The 21173-nt window shown below is 37.3% G+C and overlaps 1 long non-coding RNA gene across 2 annotated transcripts in view; it reads left to right on the forward strand.

Annotated features, from left to right (window-relative positions):
* Positions 1–1034: 1034 nt before the first annotated feature.
* Positions 1035–21173, forward strand: part of LOC145983122 (uncharacterized) — a 63319-nt gene continuing 43180 nt past the window's right edge. For both annotated transcript variants that reach the window (XR_014441223.1, XR_014441224.1), the window contains exons 1-3: positions 1035–1106; positions 2452–2534; positions 9127–9212. This is a non-coding gene — a long non-coding RNA (uncharacterized LOC145983122). The remainder of the gene's footprint in view (positions 1107–2451; positions 2535–9126; positions 9213–21173) is intronic.

Raw genomic sequence — 21173 nt, forward strand, 5'->3', positions numbered from 1 at the left:
ATTTTGATGCATTTAGGTGCATCTTTCAGTTTGATGCATTTTAGTGAATCATTTGACACATTTATTTTGATGCATTTAGGTGGATTTTTCGGTTTAATGCATTTTTAATGTGTCATTGGAGTCAAAAAAATAATGCACTTTTGTGTGTCAATTGACACACTTTGAGTTCTGTGTGTACATTATTCAGGAGCTCATTGAAAACTTAAGGGCAGACCAGACGCTCTTAAGAAATTCCATGGCATGTCACATAGTAGCTACTGTCTTTGGATCTGATATAAATTTACTTTCGTTTTACTAAAGTATCGACTTCCAAAAAATAAATGAACGAATCAGTGATAATAATATTCATTTTATAGTTTTTGATTGCATTTGTTTAATCATTGTGTTTATTTTTCGCCAATTCTTAAATCAATAACCCTTAACGTAGGTCACTTATAACAAACAGAAATTCTTCTAGGGGAAGAGAGAGCAACCACCAAAAATAATTTTGAAAGCAATTAATTTCTAGAAAAACACAGATCTAAAACGCAACAACATGTTCACAATGATTGCATAAACTTCATATATTTCAAAACGGGTTGGCTTATCCTGTAAAGTTATTAATGAAATGTGTACTGTTTTTCAGGTAAACCTGTTATTACTGAGATGCGAATAATTATATATCAGGTGGCAGAAATTGACGAAATTCATCGGGTGAGTATATTAAAATCCCAAAATTAGTATAAGATATTTTATAATATAGATTTTCCTTCAATAGGTTAGGTGCGTGTGTGTGCGTGCGTGAATACGCACATTCACGCACGCGCCGCGTGTGTATGTATGTATGTATGTATGTATGTATGTATATATATACACAAATATACGTTTTATGCATATATGTGTTCTTTTTTATTTCAGAACATTAAACTGAATTTGTACTTTGCTTTGGAATGGAAAGATTACGATGTAAGCATTAAGGAAGATATAATTGTGCTAAGAACGGATCAAGTTAATCAAATATGGAAACCGTTTATTCATGTTTCAAATATGGAGTCAATGGTACCAAGAGCAGGAATGACAGGAGTTATGTACGCCTCAAACGACCACACAATTAGATCCTTTTATGGGTAAATACGTGTATTGGTAATTTCAATAAATGCCTTAAATTTCCGTGATTCCCCACCTTGCTCCGTTACTTACATTCATGGCGAGTTGGTATCTCTTATAGTTAAGTGCACCATAAGGCGTTTTATTCACTGGATGTTCATAAATGATCATGTTTATCATTACATAATTGAAGCATCATCACACATGCGACCTATTCAAGCACCACCAGGTTCCTCAGCATCAGTTTGGCAACCTGCACCTTTCAAAAGACCAGTTCCAGTGGACACTGCTCACCAGATAGCACACCGCGTCACTGAAACAGAACAGAGCAGTTCACCCTTCTCGCAACAGCTGCAAGATGGAACCAATCCTAACACCAATAAATTATTCGCAATCAGAACGACAATCAACAACCTTAAGAGTTGAGTTCAGGCCATACTCCTTACCAGCATTCTCGTTGCCTCAGGGGAAAGTATAGAACTGTAATGGTACTTTACACCTATGCTTCTAAATCACAGATTTCCACATTAGTTAATCACAAAATTCATAGATAATTCTTACTTATATATATATTTATTTATTTCATCTATAACAGAGCTTTGGCTCTAATTACAATAGGCTTGCATAGGTTAAAACAATTCAGAAATTACAATTTCGACAATACAAAACAAAATATGCGGAAAGAAAGAGAAAGCATAACTACACTAATCATTGCATAAAGAAAAGTAGCACAAATTTTATACAAAACATAAATCTAAAAATGATATTTACAGAAGTATAGCAACATACATATCTATATGCAGACATTCATAACTATACATATACTATATATAACTATATATATTTACAAACATACTGTATAATAGGATTACAATGAAGCCAGCCTTAAACAATATTATCGAAATGTATTTAGAGTAGTATACTGAGTTTAAAAATAAAAATATTTGGAAGTAAAATTAGACAAATTGCAAGAGAGTACATGAGTGCATACAATGAGCAAGGTAGAATAAAGAACAACAAGGAGTTATGTGTCACTTGTATAGTTTGTTGAAAGAAAAACCGAAGAATGAAGATTATTTGGTTGTGGATCCTACTGCACATAGAATTTGTTGTTCATGAGATGAAAATGAAAACTTAAACACGAACAAAATGTATCTGTATTGAGAGAGGTCTGAGAAAATTAATTGAGTTCAGAATTTATAGACTTTAGACTTGCAAATTTAGAGGACACACAGAACAGCGCTTTGCTGGGATTGGGTTTGAGTTTGGATTGTGCACAGCTGCAATTTTATAATACTAAGTTCTTTTACTTGTACTAGAGAATACATCATAAACGTGTTTCTTAAACATTTCTTTCTCTTTCAGATGCATGCTCGTTATTCCTTGCCCGTTTGATTTTACATCATACCCTTTCGACATTCAAGCGTGTGACGTCAATTTGACAATGAGTATGTCATTTATTACATTGATTCTTTTATTAATGTGCAATTCTGTGTATGTATGACCAAGGGGAAAATTAATAATTAAATCACTTTTCGGTCATACGTTCAAATGTTATCATTTTAATAATCCTTTGTTTGCCCCGTTTTCGACTTTGGTTTTTTTTTATATTCAGATATCAATATATTTCCTCTTTCAACTCTTGAATTTTAACACTGTTATCTTTCTGATAATACATACTTTCATAATTAGGACCACCGCTTTATGTTATGATTCTCTAAATGGCGTCATTTAAAAAAAAAATAGATGTGTGATCAACATGCTTTCAGGGCGCCCGGAGACGATTTTCTAAGTAAAGTCAAAATTTCAATTTGTGTGCTTACTTGGGGGTACGAAATGAAGAATGCAGATACTAGAAAGTAAGAGACATAAAGGAAGCCAGACAGAGAGCGAGATAAACAGAAAAACTGAAGCAAACATGAGATAGTGAGAGACAAATAGAGAGAGCCGGAGGGAGAGGAGAAGAGGAGAATGTGACAGATGAGACAGAAAATGAAAGAAAGAGAAAGGAAAAAAATATAGAGCCCAGAGACTGAAAAAGTGAAAGTGACAAAGGAAACTGGGAAGATGGAAAATCAGGGACGTCGTTAGGGGGGCACGCGGGGGCACTGGCCCTGACAAACGTCCACGTGGACCCGGGAAACTGTTCTGTATTTGCTGGAAATTTTACTTTGATGACAAATATTGCAAAATAATTCTTCAGTAAATTTTGCTTGCAGTTTGAAACACTTGTTCAATTTTTAGTAGCACGAATCCAAACAAGACATTTCTTTCTAATTTCCCTGTTTCTTGCTTGTTGAACACAAACAGCTGTATTGGGAGGGGATGCAGTTAATAGTCTTGTGGTCCGCCCCGGTCAAGGAAGTCTGAGACCTATTGAAAATGCACTTTTCCTCCCTGCTGCACACCAAATCCAGGATCCCCCCAAAATCCGCACTTTCTCTTCATCTGGCCCTGCATGGGCGCCGAAAGGACGACACAAACAGGAAGATTTAGGTACAGGTTGCTCGAACTTTCTGGGTTAATTATTTTATTGTTCAGAAAAAATATCCCCATGCGTTTCAAATTCCAAGAACAGAATCCTATTGCTTGTCCCTTTTTCGTCGCGGGAATGAATGACATAGCGGTTCTTCTCCCATGCACTCAACCCTCCTGCTAATGACCTGCTCTGCAAAGGAGGGGAGAGGCCACTTTCTGAAAATTCGGAGAAACATCGAAGCGGTCGGTTCATCTGTTGATTTGGTGGACAGTTGATATCTGTCAGATAGTTTGAAGTACGATTTGAGGTCCGAGCGGTGGTAAACTTCTGTAAACGCAAGAAGATAGCAACACGAAGTGTTTGTGAACCGTTTTCCTACATCTCGAGTAAAATGTCGAATGAGAAGCTGCCAGATTGTCTTCCTCTGGAAACAATGGATCAGGATCGACTGATCGATCAAATATCCAACATATTGGCATTCTAAAAGAGAGTCCGACTACCACACAAGATCCTGGGTTCGACTCCCAGGTGGTTGATTTCATGTATAATGAAGAATAAACCACGTTTCAATTAAGGAAGGAACTAGGTATGTAGCAATTGTTTTTACAGCCGTCTGCATGCTCTATAAATATTATGTTACAAAAATTTGTTTATCTTTCTGACTTTCTGTGATTTTCCTTCATTTTGTGGAAAAATAAATTTACACTTTCACTTACATTTGGCAACACTGCATGAACAACACTGCACCCCGTTTGTTGTTTCTATGTTTAAAAATATCTACTTGGACAGGGCTAACATTTGGTGTATGACTTATGTATGTACAGGTTTCGGTTACAAAGTAACGCCACTCTTAATTCCCAGTTGCGCCGTTCGTGGGACACCCTGTATTTGTTGTGCAGTGGTTAACAAGGTGCATTACGATGCCAGGGGTCCTGGGTTCGAATCCCGAACTGGGCGTGTGTTCTTTATGATGGTCCGCTCATCAATTTCACATCACTCATTTTCATCTTCATCTTCACGATTAGCCAAAAGGTGTCAGAAAAGCGAAGTAAAATAAACTAAATCAATCATTTATATATTTTTATATTAAACCTCTTTTCTACCTCTTGGGTTAAATGCGACGATGAGGATGAATGATGAGCTGAAGGAATGGCGATGGGACAGACATGATACAACCATACCTGTCCAACGTCAGAACCTTGGACCTCTGGTTTCGTAGCGTGTTATACTCAGTTGAATTCTTAGGAAGTAAAACTGTAAAAGTAGGGTGAAAAGAAGCAAAATTGTACGATGCATAAAAAGCCATGTTTAGTTCTTCAAAAACCTTCCAATTATCAATTCGGTGTTTTAAGTCCACTGTATGCACAGTAAGGGTAATCGGGGATCCGAACCACTAGTATGTGCCTCCACCGGGTATCGAACCCAGGACCTCTTGATTGAAAGGCTACTAGGTGATATTTCATAAGCAAATGGAACAAACTATCCTGTTCACTCTTGGACAAGAACTGACTTTCTTCAACCTTTTCCCTAATTTTATCTTCACTGGCACTCCACTTATCCAACACAGCGACGTTGACTCTGGCTTCCTTGCCTCCCTCGTAATCTATATTAACAGTGAGCGGAGTGCAGCTACTTTGCAGTGTCAACTCGTTCTCCAACAAACAGATATTGGCTCCATAGGGCTTTAGAAACGGCATGCCCAGTAAAACATCAACACCTAACTTCTTTATCACAAATACTTCAGTGTTCAACTCCTGGTCTCTAAGTTTAATGCTAATATTCCTCCTCCCACAAATCCTTATCCGATTCGATCCGGTTACTCCAACTATTCGAATTTCTGGATCCTTCTGTAGTTTCATTCCCCTGTACTTCTCAAGTAGTTCCATCCAAATGTCGAAATTTAACAACGAATCCTCACTCCCAGTGTCGAGTAAGCAAACGACAGGAATGTCTGCAACTTGAGCTTTAACTTTGGGCGTACTATGGAAAGTAGTTAATTCAACAGACCTCTTAATCCCTTCTTCCACAGCTTTCTCTTCTATTTTGGTCAAGGAGTAACTGTAATGGATTTCGTAGCCCTGTTAAAAGTTTCGCCATTGAATACTAATCGTTCCTTACTACTTCCTTGCCCAAGCGGAACGAAACTTAAGCAAGATTCCCATTTAAACCTTGGTTACTGGGAACTACTGGAGCGCTCCAATAGAACTGACGAGTCTGATCAACAGCTTGTTGTTGCTCAAAGGTCCTCGGAAACTCTGATTCATATGTCTGAGATCCTGAAGTAACGAATTGCCGGTTAGGAGAATTATAGGCTCTTCTTCGACTTTCTCTTCTTGCCGCTTTCTTTCTTCTTCTGCTTTCTCTTCTTGTCGCTTTCTTCTTTCTTCGGCTTTCTCTTCTTGTCGCTTTCTTTCTTCTTCGACTTTCTCTTCTTGTCGCTTTCTTTCTCCTTCTGCTTTCTCTTCTTGTCGCTTTCTTTCTTCTTCTGCTTTCTCTTCTCGTCGTTTTATTTCTTCTTCGGCTTTCTCTTCTTGCCGCTTTCTTTCTTCTTCTGCTTTCTCTCCTCTTAATATACTCCAGAACTCTTGCCACCTGTTCTCTTCAGCGATTTTTTTAGCTTTCTCTTCCGCCTTCCGAGCTTTCACCTCTGCAGCCTTTTCTATTTGACGTTTCCTTTCTTCTTCTACTCTCTCTTCACGTCGCTTTCTTTCTTCTTCTGCTTTCTCTTCACGTCGCTTTCTTTCTTCTTCTGCTTTTTCTTCACGTCGCTTTCTCTCTTCTGCGGCTTTTTCTTTCTTTCTTTTCTTTTCTTCCATTTCGGACCAAACTGTCAACCACGGAGGAAGTTCAATAGCAGGTTCCTTATTCTCATCTTCATTGCCCTGACAACCTTTACACCGGCATCTAAATTTTGCCCTTCCACGGATTCAGCCTCAAAGTCACAAACGAAGTGCTTCCACTGGCTGCAGGAAATGCACCTAAATGCCCCCTTATCTTCATCTTGATAGGAGCAACAATCAAGGTGCAAAATTCCGTGATCCTCTACAATCGTCGGCAATGAATTGCTTTTAGACTTTCTTGTTGCCATCTCGATGTTTCGTAATTTCAGAAGAACCACCGGATATATACTTCGAGCCCTAAACGTTGCAGCGCCACTTGTCACGATCCGCCCTGGATCGTACTTGGTTTTATGGGTCGATTGAGCCTCGGCTTCACGCTCAGTATCTTTTCGGGGCTTGAGTCTCCTCGGCTCAAGGTTCGGGTTAATCCGGCTGCTTCAGTCCTCGATGTAAGGTCCCTCGAAATTCTGGGTGAAAGGTTCTCAATCTACTTATAGATCTTTACCAAGATTCTACAAGCAATCGACAATCCTTCTTCCCACTAGGTTCTGTCGATATCCAGTAAAGTATCCAACTTCCTTTTCTCTTTTCAGCCTCTGACCAGAGAACCGAAAATTAATCCGTGACCACAGAATAAGAAAAGGTGTACCCTGACCAGGGTTACAAACGTTGACTACTAAACAGTCTATCGGCCGATCCCGAATTCCGGTATATCTCAAGACAATCACAACTCTCTCAATTATATCTCCTGACCAGGAGCATAGAACAGGGAGAATATAAGCAAAAATCCAAGAATTTGTTAACAATCGAATGACTAGAAAATAATTTGGTCCTATTGCTTTCATAAATATATTTATGTAGATCTCTACTACTTAATAATAGTAGTGATATTAGTAGTAACAGCAGCTGCATTAGTAGTATTATTAGTAGTAATTAAACTAATTAATTAATTATCAGTATTATTAATTAATTATGAATATTATTACTTAATTAAAGTATAATAAAACAATGGTAATGTGAATTTGGAAAAAGTTTTAGATATAACCTCTCCCTGATGAAATCCTGCGTAGGCTACTGTAGCAGACGCTTAGACTCTAGAAGATTTTTCCAGTTCGTTATGACTGGCAGACGCAATTTTGCAATGAGATTAGGAAACTATAGACTTACTACACTCCAAACTATCACTACGACGCAATTAAGCTTTAGCACATAGCAAAAACTCGAAGGAAAACTAATTCTCTATGTCTCTCCTAGGGAACAGCTTGAGAGTTCAGCTTCCGCGGTGAAAAGTGGCTCCATGAGGATCGTTTACCTTCGCGCGTGGACGGAAATACTCGGCGTCAGAGCAGAGTGTTGGCCGACGAGGGTGAAAGTTTTTCATCGGAGTGTTGATTTCGGAAGAAAGAAGTGTTCTTATTATGTTATTATAGATAATTTAAATAGCTAAAAAGGGCGATAAGTAGAAGGGAACAGCCTGTTCCCTCTGTTCCATGGAGGGACCGCCACTGGTTAGAACTGACATAACTAAAGCGAAAATCGAAAAAAAGACGAATAGATAAAACAAAAGAAAAAATGTGGACGACAGCTGATTTTAAACACTCCAAAATAGCTATATATGCATTATATAGTAATTTTGCCAGTCCAAAGCGTGGATAAAGTGTGATGGAAATCAGAAAAACCATCAAGTGGTACGTTTTGTCGCATCGCAAATATTTTTAGACTCATTAGAAGACCCTTCGCAGGTAGCCGGTCAGATGGTAGGTACATTTTGTCGCTGGTACGTTTTGTTGGTGGTACGCACGTCACATATTCAAAACAAGCTATTGGGAGCAAATTTGAAGGAAGAAAAACCCTACGAAATTATATGAAAGAAATGTGGCACCAACAGTTTCATACAGGAATAGGGAAACTTTTAAGCCTCGTCAGTAGGAAAGGAATCAGAAGTTAGCTGTTGTCTATTGTTCTCGGGTGTGCAGGTATTCACAATTGTTGTAAACAAGTTTGACATGTTTCAAATGTAATAAATTATGTTCTTTTGTTACAAACGAAAAGAACGAAGGTTAACACGTTAAAAGTGAATGAAAAGAACATAATTTGTTCACTCTCCACTTCTATTCACTACATGTCAAACTTGTTTACAACAACGCACGTGCACTTGTTTACAACTACTGTGAACGCCTGCACACCGGAGAACAATAGACAACAGCTAACTCCTGATTCCATTCCTACTCTCGTCTATTATTATTTTCATTTTCAGTTACTGATAAGGTTTGCTCTTGATTTCATTCCTTTCATTTCGATTTGGGCATAACTATTGGAAAATATTCTCTAATATTCAACATTTGCTTTTTAAAACCTGAAAAATTAATGTATTGGATTACGAACAACAAATTGCAATCCTTCAAATTATCTTTTTATCGTTATTTGTATATTTTGAATAATATTTAGAAGCCTATAATTACGTTATTTTTAAGGAAAAAAATACAAGTGTGTATAATATACATATTGAAATATGCCATCAACCATCTCTTAATAAGTTTAAAGCTTTGTTTGAGAACGAAATATGATGATATTAAAACAGTTTTTCCAAAATCAATTCTTGTAACAATGTACCATTGAGAATGCGGACTGTATTTTATTCAGTGATATTTGAAGTGTGATGTGTGTGTACATAGCAGTAAGACTACAAACTTTCATTACATAAAATTAATGTCTTAACAGTGTTCCAGTGGCTTCTTCCAATGAAACAGAACCTCATTTGAACTTCCCAAATGGTTATAGAAGTAACAGACCGCCCATCAAAGATGGTAAGTTCTTTTTCAAATGTGATTAGACTCATTATAATCTTACAGAAGTTGACTCTGTTATTAAATCACGAGTATGTTGCCTACTCAATACAAGTATAATTACTTTTTAGTTATCATTTCTGCATAGTTTCAAACATGAATTAAACATCAGTTTTACTGTTGATCTTTATAACGTAACTACTTCTGTTTGACATAGGTAAGGTCCTGAATCTAAATAAAGATTAGAATAAAATTTGGAATAATCTACAAAAGCAGCATTTATTGTCTTGAGTTCAATCTACAGTAGTTATTGATGTATATAGTGATAGATAGTATAGTAGCCATCGAGACAAACTTTTACAATGTAATACTAACTTGTGTACAGACTTCTGTTACTGTGTGAGCAGTAGCGGCGATTGGATGCCAAAACTGGAGTGTAACGACAGTTTACTTTCTGTTGGTAAACAAGGCTTAGCATTCAGAGGGCATCGTGGGAGGAAGTGGTAAAAAGTGAGGGGCGGGGCGGGGCAACTGCCCCCCCCTCCACGCCACCCCAATCGCCGAGAGGAGTAATGGTGTTGCCGATTTCTTCTGCTTTCCTGGAACAAAATTGCGCTTCAGAAAATAACAAATTACAAAAATGTTATGTTGGGAACTTTGTAGCCAAAGAAATTCATGAATTCTTGAGCACGTTATTTAGAAAGAAAACATTTTGTTTTGATTGTAAAAAAATTAGACTTGACAACAGTTTCGAAAGAATTATTTTGTAATGAACTCGGTTATTGTTTTGAGCGCGTACACAGAGAACTCGAAATGCATTAAAGCGAATTTGATGCACTTTTAGTGCATCAAATGACACCTAAACGTGTAATCTTGGATTATTGGAAATTGTCTTCAGATTTGATGCACTTTTACTGCATAAAATCGAATATCGACTGTGGAGTGTGTCTTTTGATGCATCTTAGTGTGTCAATTGTCCATCCGATGGGATTTTATGCATCGAAATGTATATTTCTCAATTTATACACTTGCATGCATAATTCTTACGAAGCAATTGTTCGGTGATTTTACTTAACTTATACAGAAAATAAATTTTGATATTACGATAATATGAAAGGAATTCTTAATTTATAAGGTCATAAATTGATCGAAGTAAAAAAATATAAGGTATCAAGAACAAAAGTAAATGTATTTTTAAGTAACTAAATTATATTTCCTATAATTGAAATATCAAAATTGGTGCCACCTTCGCATGTTCAAGACACTAGATGCATTGTTTCTGCACAGTAAGTAATTTGAACTCTTTGATCAACCACTGCATTGTAAGGGTGTGTGCAGGATTTTTTCCTCTGAGGAAAGAGAAGGTGTCACATCTTGCCCTCCAGTCATAGAAACTTAAAATTTCCGTCTTATTATTGTTAATCAGTGCTTTCTTTCTGGGAGGAAAATTCCGTTACTCTTCCAGTTGGTTTGTTGTTGTGTTCATCATAAAAAAATACTCAAAATATTTTGGCATGTTCATAAATAAAAAGGTGCCAGAAAAAAATGCTTGTTATTATTATTATTTTACAAAACATGAAATTGAAATTGTATTGAAAATACTTTGGCGTTGTTAACAAGTTCAGACTTGTGTACGCTATTTAGGTAGAAACTATATTCGCTTTGTTTGTTTCAATAAGCATCTAAGTATATCATTTTGTTCATGAACAGTTCTTTGGCTTTTTTGTACTTTTTCACGATACACAGGTATGAAAGATCCCTTAATCTGCTCCGCGGCGGAGTGATTATCACAACGCGCTACGATGTCAAGGGTCTCGAATTCGAATCCCCGGCTGAGGATTTTTTTTTGTGTCTCTCTTCATCAATTTTACGATATCATCACTCATCTTCATTGTCGGATTAGCCTAAAGTGTAAGAAAAGCGACGTTAATAACAAAAATCAAATAAAGACAAAAGATTTTGGAGGTATTCACTACACCCTAACATCCACCTAACATTTTTCGCATAGGCCCAACTTATGTTATTTTGGCTCTAAATTTTATATTATTTCAAATCCCCCCTCCCACCTTCAACTTGCCGGACACGGGAAATTCTTTGTAAACAACTCCTGGGTGACTGACTCATCACTGAGGGGGCACGCTGACGCTATGCGCTTTCACCACCAGAAGCGTGCATTCCATTCCGTTTTCGTAGTTGGCGTCTTGTGAATTTGTGGTGTTAAATTGTTTGTTGGTTTTCGTGTGTTTTGCAGTTGTTTGCAGATTGCACAAGGAGAGAAGATCTACAGATTGAAAAGTAAGTATCTATGAAGTTTATTTACAATTTTATGTTTTGGTTTTTCCGTTGAAGTTCTGATTTCAGTACTTAATTCCAAATGCTCCAGTAAAAATGAAACACGTGTTCAGTCCCAACGATTGAATTAAAATGGGATATCAGCTTCAGGACCCAATATTTAACATAGCACAATAGTTTCACACTAAGCTTCGCTGTCATCTTAAGTTGCAAAAACTACAAGTGTTAGGTGTGAATTCAACGTTTCTTTGAGACCTCCCCGATCATCGCCTTGTAATCAAGGGGTCTCGGGTTCTATACCCGGTGGAGGTACAAGTGGTTCGGATCCCACTTTAAACTGGAGGTCCAGTCCCGATTAGCCTTTCTGTGCATAAAGTGGACTTAAAACCAATCGAACATTTCTTTTTTTATATTTCTTCTCACATTTTCGGTCTGTCATCATTATTCTTTCTCCCCATTAATCTTTTACTATTCCTCTTCCTTCTGTCTCTTTCTGCCTGCCTTGCTTCTATATATTTCTTTCTCCATTGCTCCTCTTATTTCCTTCTCTCTTTTTCTATTTGTGTTTGCTCTTTTTAACTTCTTCCTTTCTATCCTCTCGCTTTTCTATCTCTATGTCTTTTATTTTCTCCCTCTCTTGTTTCTCTATTTTGTTCATTTCTCTATTCTTCTCTCTCCTTCACTTCCCTATTTATTTTATTTACCTCTCGGTTCTCTATTTCTTTCTCGCTCTTTCATGTTCTTCTCTCTCCCCTCTCTCTGCCTGGCTTATGTGTTTCGCCTCTTTTCTCTCTTTCTTTCGGCCTCCCGGTGGCGTAGTGGTAACGTCGTCGTCTTGTAATCAAGGGATCTCGGGCTCGATACCCGGTGAAAACGCTTTGCACGTTGGTTCGGGTCCCACCTTAAATTGTAGGCCCAGTTCCGATCAGGGCTATCTGTACATAGGGTGGATTAAAAATAACAATTCTCTTCCCCTTCTGTCTCTCTCAAGCGCGCGCGTGTGTGTATGTTTGTGTGTGTGCGTGCGCGCACCTCACTTCTTTTTTTCTTTATCAGTCTCTCACTTGTGATTCTCTTCTTTCCTTCACTCCGTCTGCCTTTTTAATTCTCTTGCTTTCTCAAATTCTCTGCCGTTTCTTTCATCTCTTTAATCTCCCTTAACGTGCTTCTTTCTTATGATGACATGGAGCATGATGTCAGGTGTCTAACTTGTTTGCATGCTATCACACTCATAAGAGAGAAGATTGAAAAAATCGGACAGAGAGTGAAGTAAAGAGAAGATAATTATAAGTGAAAGTTAAAGCGAAGTAAATAAGCTATACACAGACATACACCGAAGATGTGGGGGGAGATGTAAATCTGGGGAAGAGAGGGAGAGGCCGAAGCGAAACAAAAGACATGTGAGAGAGAGATATAGCAAAGCGAGAGAGGGGGGACATACATAAATAGGGAAACTAGCGAAAGACAGAGTAGGATGTAGAAAATCAATCTGAGGTTTTCCGATTTTCGCCTACACCAACCACATCGAATTTACACAAACTGAATTTTTGTTACTTCTTTTATAAAAATTGAGAAGGCGTACATGCAGTAAAAATCTAGAATATCGTAATCTTATTTACGAAAGTTCAGAAATATTATTTTAATACCCCTGAATGTTAGAGACAATAGTTCTACCTGTGGTTTTTTTAGTAGTCAGTCCTCATTTTGCCATCTTTTCGTGCATCTCACGTTCTTTTTTAAGAGTATTGGGGCAAAGGGGGTTATGACCCCCACCAACCAACTCCCCCTTGGACACGAAACTTGGTTCTACTTTAGCATGCAATGTTAATTGGATATTATCAATTGTCTAGTGCTTTAATATGTGTAATTTCAAAAACTACACAATGGATAATGTCGAAGTAACATATTTTAAACAATAAAAAAATTAAAATATGATATTTCACTCATCTTAGTAATTAGGAATGAAATGATCGTTCCAGCACTTGTATAAAAAATTCATTTTTGAATGCTCTACTTGTCTGTTATTCATTAATGTTAACTGTACCATTAAAATTATACTAAACTAGTATTTTGTTTTGATATCACTAAGTTTCGTTTTGCTGCTTATCCCAAGTAAATGTCTTATGCAAAGTTCTTTTTGTTTGTTTTTAAGGTACTTGTTGTTCCCTTCATGAAGACAATACAGAAATATTCAGAAGCTCTTTTGCAGAGGACTGTTAAGCAAATGAACCGACTGAAGAGTGATTATTATCTGGTTTGCCATAGGAAAGATGGCAAATTGAGGGCTTATTAATAAAAATAAGTATATGTACCCCTCTTTCTAAAATCCTGATAACTGATAACATCACTCAAAATCCAAACAGCTTCTCATTGGATGACATAATGATCAGCTCTTAAGCCGCTTATCACCTTTGATACCTAGCTTTTTATATGAGACTGGGGTTAATTCAATATGCTTAACTGTTAATGTTTGTTGCCTCTCTCTCCCTCCCTCTCTCTCTCTCTCTCTCTCTCTCTCTCTCTCTCTCTCTCTCTCTCTCTCTCTCTCTCTCTCTCTCTCTCAATGTGTGTGTAAATTATTCAACATGTGTTTCATACTTGTATACAAAATCCAAAGAGTTGATGATGTTATGTTTGTTTCAGTGGTGGAGTTATTTTGTGGAAAATGATTTTTATACTTGTAGGCATTATAAATAAGAACCTTGTGTCAATTTCATCTTTAATTTTGCTTTTTAACTGCTAATGACATAAGGTCATTTTGGCTCTAAATTTACCCTACCACCCTTAAATATAAACTTACACCCACATATGGAAAATTCAGGATCCACTCCTGAAAATATTTTCTTTTAATGCAACTGATAAATTATTTTAAGTAACCATATATACTGCATAATGGTTAACACAAGATTGTCATGTATTTTTCTGTTTGATTTTCTTAATTGCTTGAGATGCGCAATGAATGGCTTTTAATATCTTTTTTTCATTAGCATACATAGTTTTAAGCACATCAAGCTACCCATGAAAGGCTTGGAAATTTAATTATTACAATGACATTAAGTCATGGAAAGTGGTACAGGAGGAAAGTGATTTCTTTCTCCCTTAATTTGTTTTTCTTTTCCTTTCATTTTTCGTATTTTCTCGATTATCTTTCTTTCCACCTTCTTTCTCTATTTCCTCTCTCACTCTTTGTCAGAGAGAGATAGATTCCTTCACTCTCTCATTTCTTTCCTTCCCTCTTCCCCCCTACATATCTCTCTCAGTCCATTTCTGTCATTTTTCTTCTTTCCAAGATATATGTATGAGAGTCTCTCTTTTAGAAAGAGAGAGAAATAAATATGTGCTTGTCATCTCTCTCTCTCCCCTCTCCCTTTTTCTCTAACTGCATTTCTTCCCTTTTTCAGTCTCTCCAAGAGAGATAGATAGAAAGAGAGAGATTGCAAGAGATGAGAGAGAAATATGTGTATTTGAGAGAGGATCATCTCTCTCTCCTCTCCCCATCTAATCTCTCATGCTTGTTATGTGGGAGAAAGAGAGGTGGTGGGAAGGCAAAGGATGGAAAGGTGGAGGGAAGAAATGGATGGATTATAAAGGGTTTCTGATTGTAAATCGTATACAAATTACACCATTGAAAACTATGTAATATTTTCAGTTCTGCTTGATCTAATCTGTATTAGTCCACATATGTCCCTAATTATTTTATTTTTTAAACCTCCAAATCATGTTTCTCTGTGATAAAGTACCCACTGTTTCACATTCATATACAACAGAAAACAATTGCTGTCTTCCATTTATTAAATCATATTTTTATATATTGATGAGTATAAACGTTTATGAACAGAAAAGAAATGTACATTAACTGAATTAAATGTTTTATTTGTTTCCTGTTTGGGCTTTTCAATTGCTAATCTTGTTCGTAACTGGTTGGATTTGGAAATTGATTTGAACAGGTTATCAATAAGGAAATTTATGCTTGAACTGTGTGTATTGTGTAAAGTATTATGTCACTTCATTTTGGCCTTTAAGCATATAACAGAATCTGTCTCCTTTAGAGTTTTACAAAATTATTATTGCTTTACACCACTTACATGTGGTAATGTTTTCCCAGAGCCAATTGACATATGATGTTTTGTAATAAAATTCAAGGAAAATATCATATTTATGAGTGCTTCACTCATTTATTTTCAGGAAGCATCACCATTTGCTAACAGAAGATTTTGAGAATGGAGCACCTTATCTGGCTGGCACTATTAGTGGAAGGAAAGTTGTGCTGGTAGCTGGATGTTAGAAAGTGCAATGTGTCACTTTACAAACATTTACTGTGAACTTGTTGGCATGTACTATGTTTTTGAATTAGACTACTCCGAAAACTGTGGTACATGTATGGTATTAGTCGAGTACATACTATTAGGTCATAAATAGAGACTGTCGCCTCAAGTCATCTATCTTATGTGAGAAGTTCAAGGATTTAAAACAGAATGTGCATTAAGCACCAGTGTATCTGTGTCAAACAATAAATGTTCTGTCTCTGTCTCTGTATCATTTGTTACTGTTAGTATGAATCGCACATAAGTTCTTTCATTGTTCTCTAACAACATTCGTGTGATTGAAAATGGTATTCATAGATTTTCTACGTTTTATATTAATTTTAGGTTACAGGGTGTTTATTTTTTTCTGTTTAATGACAATGCTTTTTACTCCTACATCACTTAAGTCTTGTTCATAATTGAAAATTTTTGCTTTTTAGATTTTTCTGTGATTGTTAATCTGCATGTTCACGGTAAGACATAAACATGTAGATTAAAATGGGAAGGAAAATCAATTTACTTCTTTTTCTCAGCCTAAAAATGATTACAATCTCTCATTTTGTGCAAAAGTTATTTTCAGTATGTTTTGAAAGTGTGCGACGGACTAAATAAGATTAGATTAAATTTATTAGTTTAAACCCAGCAGCAACGACTCAATAATTGAGTCTCATCAATCTTGCGACGAGCTACATGACCTTCGTTTAAACTTCTATGAGTGAACAAAAATGTGTTCAAACTATTTTTAGGTTTAAACTAAGCTCCAACTACTCAACAACTGAGATTCAACAATCTTAAGACGTGCTAATGTCGTTAGTTCGAATTGTTTGTTTCGCGGAAATTTGCCTGGTAACGCCGGTGACGCGCGCAGCGCACTGCGAAAGAAATTTTTATACCTTTAGGTTTCAAATGGTAATACTTGATTTACAACTAACAATAACCACTTTCCATAGTAACAACACTAACCCAATTTACACATGCGAAATTCCCCCCCTCTGTGGAAGAATTAATCATTAAGGCATATACACAAACAACGAAATATGAATGAAAGAAATGTTGAAGAACGCAAATAGAAACACAAGAAACAATGAACTTATTTATTGAGTTGAAAATAACAAATGTTTCCGGTTTATGAGAGCATTATCAATCAGTCCTTATTAAACTATGAGACGTGAAACAACTATCGATACGTGATTGAAAAAATTACCATTTATGGTCATTAGGCCTACACGTTTTATGTTATATAAAATGGGTTACAAAAGTCTATATTATTTCCTAAAATTGACGTAAAACCAATCTGGGAACATGCTACTCATTTATTTTAGCATGTTTTGTACGTTTCTCGAACGAGAATAGTTCGTTTTATGTGTGCACACAACTTTATTCAGACATGGCGTCGATGGCCATTTTGTAATTAACGCATGGTTTGTAGCGAGTACTAGTACTGTGTCAAATAAGTTCCAACACACGCGAGATAGCTATCTCTTAAACGAACTTTGCTTATCCGTAGGTACCACGATTTGCGAGAATTTTCTTCTTCTCAAAGTCACTTAAGGAAATTTAGTTCCCTTACCTTGTGTCTCGGGAACGAAGAATCCAGCATGCACGAGTCCACTCCTTACCTCTCTGGGAACCGAGAGCTCGACTCACTTCCAACGTTTTATCTGCGTTGTATTTTTACTCCATGCTTTTATCCACCGTTTTATCCTAACAGCAGATGTCAGATTCGTCCAGAAACCACTGGAAACAATTACAATTCCTTCAATCGTCGTGACATAACTTTCTTCACTCCATTTTTCTTTACCGGAAGTCCCTTTTCGATCACCGCGCACCCCTATCGATAACTACCATTCTTTTTCGCAGAGCACAATTGTCTTTACCAAACAACAATTTACATGATTTAGAACTCACACGTTAACAAATATGTGTATGCGTTAAAGAACCTATTATAATGCTTATTAAGATAAACTTTTTGCTGTTAATTAACCAATGGCATCTAGACCAAAACGCTGTATATTTTATTATTTTGCGCCATAACTGCGAATTGCCCATGCGTGCAGTGACCGACACATCAAAATGTCCTTGTGCATAAGGAAACCGCGAGAAAATCGGATATCAAACAAAGGAATTTACAATTTACATGCGCACAACGGTCAGAGCCATCTAGCGATTATTCGCGTAAGTACTAAAGCAACAAAGTTTTGATATTGCATAGGCATTCCACCTATCGTGAATTCTCTGCACTAGACGAGTTCATCGTCTTAGGACGCGAGTTGGGCTACTTTACCCAAGCAAACACACACGAAACTCAAATTTCTAGAATACCTTATGACAGCTCGTCATAAATGGCGCCCAACATAGGGCTGAACCCTCACACAATAATTTTGATACAATACTAATTTTAGACTTACATCAAACAAACATTCATATTCCACATATTCACTAATACACATATTTAATATATACAGACATATTAATTTACTATTTACAATATGAAACATCCCAGATCACCAACTCTGGTGACTCCATCATTCCCCAGAAAGAAGGAACCCCGCATGTGTCTTGGTGTCTTGCAAAACATAGTGGCTTGTATATTCTTGGTTGGAGCAGGAAACAAATGAATGCCTAGGCCCACCGCAACACTATACTTACTTGACTAATAGCCCGCCGCAAGCATAACCTAACTTGACCTTTTCTACATCATACCTGCCCTCACCCGCAAACTCAACATAGCCCCCGTGGAACTACCTAAACAACTTTTTATTTTGCTTCTGGATCCATTCTATCTGAGCTAATAACTATTGTAAATGTTTCACCTTATTTTGGAGCAATCAGGAAGATTTCAGGCTCATCTCGCATGCTAGTACGCCGCAGAAATTTCACCTACTTGGTCAACTCGCCCGCCGCAGGCTCAATCTCACTTTACCCATACGAGAAATTTTAACCTTGAACTTCCCCTACCCCGCCTTTATCTACACTGTCCTTAACTACCACGTCTGATTTACAGCTAAACCCCATCGTCTGTAACATTTCATCCACACCTTCCAAATTCAAATCTAGTAATCTCTTCACCCACATTTTTACCTTGTCCTCTGAACATTTCCAAACTTTACAATTTTCTATCGACTGGTGATCCAATTTTTCTCCTGTCACACAATCTATCAATGAAAGCGTGGAATCTTTACTGTTCTTAACACAAAGATAAGGGCCGACAAAGAGGTAACAATATTTCCTTATCACCTTATCTCCGGTGCCACTTAAGATCTGATTCTTAACGAAGACTAGCATACCCTCTCCCACTACAGGTTTCACATCCATCTTAGCATTTTGTTGCTTCAATTTATTTTGCCTTTTACTGAGGCTAGACAGATTCGCCATGACTAGCTTGTCATTCCAAGTAACATTGTTAGCATCGACCCCCAGCGTCGGTATATCGGTCAAACTCCTTGTCATGTTTAATCTCAACTCCATTGGAGAATATCCCGTTTGTGACGAAATGGAGCCATTCAGAAGGCGCAGAGCTTCAGGTACACTTTCCGGCCATTTGTTATGATTGGAATTACAGAGTATTCTCATCAAACGGTTCAATTCCGAATGATAGCGCTCTACCCAATTTGAGCTCGGATGGTACACCGGAGTGTAAACAAGTTGTATCCCCCATGTTTTCATTGCATTCTGAAAAATTTTCGACTTAAATTGTGGCCCATTATCAGAAACTATCCTCTGAGGAATTCCCAAATGAACAAAGTACACTTTTGACAATTTATTCACAATGGTATTAGCATTGCTATTAACCACCGGGTATGCCACCAAATACCTTGTTGCTGCATCTAGAACCGTAAACAAAAATCTTTCTCGCTTAGGCCCCAGCGCAAACGGACCCTGCAGATCAATAAACAAAATCTGCCCTGGCATATCTGTGAAATGAGACCTTGCAACAATTTTAGCCGGATGTTTATTCGGTTTTGTACGCTGACACAGCTCACAGTTTTTTACATACGACTTAATATCAGACTTCATCCCTTGCCAATAGAAAACCCGATATAAGTGAGATAAAGTTTTGGCAACACCGAAGTGTCCCATGTCATCATGTCCAGCCACCAAAACTTTATCTATCAATTTGACAGGAATACATATCCTGTGACGCGAAACATCATGGAAGTCTTTAATATAAAGAACATCCTCATTTAAGCAGTATGTTCGATTCCAAGATCTTGAGCGAGAATTGATCCTTTGACTTACCCCCTTAAGATGATCAATAATTTCTCTCAAACCCACGTCATCACTCTGTAAATCAATCAACTCCTCCTTGGTGAAAATCTTCTGATTTAAATGCGTAACTACAGAAATATTTACCAAAAATTGAGAATCAGGTGTATCTGGAAAGTTTCTACTAAGGGTATCTGCCAAGAGGTTGTCCGAACCCTTGCAATATTGCACGACGAAGGAATACTGTTGGATCTGTATAAACCATCTTGTCAGCCTGGCATTCCATGAATGTGCAGATTCTAACCACGTGAGTGATTTGTGGTCAGTGACAACAACAAATTGTCTACCCTTAAGAAATGTGGAAAATTTTTCGATCGTATATAGTATAGCCAAAACTTCGATCTCAGTTGACGTATATGACTTTTCGTATGTTCTAAGCAACCTGCTGACGAATCCTAAGGGTTTCATTTCCCCATCCATAATCTGGTAACAAAAGCCCCCTATCCCCACAAGAGACGCATCCGTTTGAATATAAAACGTTTTCTCAAAATCTGGAAAGTTAAGGGTCACTTCATGGACTACCAACGCCTTCAGGTGCATAAAAGCTTGTTCAGCTTGTGTGGTCCAATGCCACTTCGTCTTAAGTTTTAATAGTTCATATAGCGGTTGTGCCACCATGGCATAATTAGGAATATACTTCGCTAACCAATTAAAACATCCCAGAACCCTTTGCAACTGTTTCAAGTTTTCAGGTTTGTGTAGGTTAACAATGCTTTCGACGTAGGAAGGATCTTTCTGGAAACCCTGTGTCGTGATTATATGTCCCAAAAACTTCAACTCTTGCACCGCAAACCTACATTTTTCTAACTTCAACGTAAAACCCGCGCATTTTAATCTTTCCAAGACCAGACTGACATGCCTTAGATGTGAATCAAAATCTTTAGATTTGATGATGATATCATCTACGTACACCACAACAAAATCTAAAAATGATCCAAGTACCCTATTCATGACATCCACGAACACAGCCGTGCCGTTCACCGAACCAAACACTACTCTTTTAAATTGGTACAGAATACCCTCAAATGCAAATGCCGTGAATTTACGAGTAGTAGAGGCGTGCCGGTTCACCAACCGAAAATGGGGCTCCGTGGGGCTCGCCTTAATGGATTTCTCTCGT

Source organism: Lepisma saccharinum, unplaced genomic scaffold (genome assembly GCF_977018435.1).
Source record: "Lepisma saccharinum unplaced genomic scaffold, izLepSacc3.1 HAP1_SCAFFOLD_671, whole genome shotgun sequence".
Taxonomy (NCBI): domain Eukaryota; kingdom Metazoa; phylum Arthropoda; class Insecta; order Zygentoma; family Lepismatidae; genus Lepisma; species Lepisma saccharinum.